This window comes from Zalophus californianus, chromosome 2, assembly GCF_009762305.2.
Source record: "Zalophus californianus isolate mZalCal1 chromosome 2, mZalCal1.pri.v2, whole genome shotgun sequence".
Lineage (NCBI taxonomy): Eukaryota > Metazoa > Chordata > Mammalia > Carnivora > Otariidae > Zalophus > Zalophus californianus.
The window spans coordinates 102,794,799-102,796,449 of record NC_045596.1 but is presented as its reverse complement, the minus strand read 5'-3'; positions in this window follow the sequence as shown (position 1 = coordinate 102,796,449).

The following is a 1,651-nucleotide window of genomic DNA, read 5'->3' as shown; positions in this document are numbered from 1 at the left end:
CAACAGATATGGGCTCAGAAAAAAAGATTTGTACTGTAAGGCTTGGAGTGAAATAAAATGTGGCTCCTGTTCTTAGAGTTTAAAATCTGTCTCTGGGGGATAAAATGATCTTGGAGGAAACAGTGACCTGAACAAGACAAAAAACAAAACAAAACAAAACAAGAAGTGCTTAAGTTGTTTAAGAAAGTGGGAAATTGAGTTGAAGGTTGAGGATGAGATAAGGTTTTAGAAGATGGACAGCAGTGAAGTGAACGGTCCAGGTAAAGCAAAGGTAGTAATGAGTGTGGTGCCTAGTAGGGGCACCGGTTGAATCTGGGAACACGAGTTCTGGAGGTGATGGGTCACAATTCCATGGTGTAATGGATAGAAGAACTTCGGTTTTGGTGGACATACTCAAGATTCACTGGCCAGACCAAGAGCTCTAGAGACTGACAGAATATGATGTTGATTGTTTGGGGTTGCAAAATAGAAAGCCTTGAAAAGCATACAGAAGAAATGTAGAGAGGTATTTGTACTTGAAGCAGTAGGACAAAGCAGAATAAGTCTATGATGTAAACCAGAGAAAAGTCTGGAAGGGATTTGCAGGAAGGATATGTCTACCTCTATGTTTCTTTAACATGATAAATACCAATAGATTTAAAATAGAAGCTGAAATCAACTAATTCATAGAGACCAGAAAATGTACTGCCAAAGAAATGGAAAACCCACAGTTACATCAATGGTATGACTCAAACAAACAAAAAAAAAATTATGATTTTTTTTTTTAATAAAAGGGCAGTATTTAATCAAGCAATTGAGTGGAAATGTCAGCCCCTACTGCACTCAGGCTGTTCAGCTGTAATCATTCAGGCCTTTAACCTCCAGCCTCAAGACTGCCTAGTCTGAAGCCAATTCTTTTGCACAGAGCAGGGAGTATATTGGGATCCTCAGTCTGAGTGGTTGGTTAAACATCAAAGCAGCCATGTGCATTTATCACTTTTCCCTTCTCAGATCCTACTAAGTTTGCAGAGACAGAGAAAGAGAGTGAAAAGGAAGAGGGTAAGGGAAAGAGGTAAGAATGAAGAAGAGAGAATGGAAAAGGAGAGAGAGACAGGAGACACCAGGAGTGGGGTCAGACATAGACCAACAGTATCAACTACTTAAGTATTTTTTGAAAGATGGAAAGCATGTGGAACGGCAGTTATCTTAGAAGAGAAGTTACAAACCAAGTGCCTGCAGAGAGGAATGTCAAAAAGAAAGGAGATTATTTTATACTAAAGAATTCTGAGCTTAGATTTAATAAATTGTCAATGAACACAAGATAAGGTACAAATTTGAAAATGGGGACTGCTTTGAAAAATCTGTCTGGAACATCTGCCACCCTTCCCACGCACACATCCGTCACATTTCCCCGTGTAGAGAGCTCCCTGACTGTCCTCTCTTAGCACCCATCTTCCCCACGGCAACATGCACACACATTGCACCTCACCTCTGGTCATGACCTTAGGAGATTATGGGTCTAGTATGTGGAAAAATTGAACCAGAAGTTTCCAAACTTATGGGCAGCAGGCATAGAGAAAAATGGTGCTGTTGTACCATAATGATGGGAAATTATGAGAAAAACTCTAAGTTAATGCCAGGACCTCCATCCATCTTCCTCAACCCTTCTCTC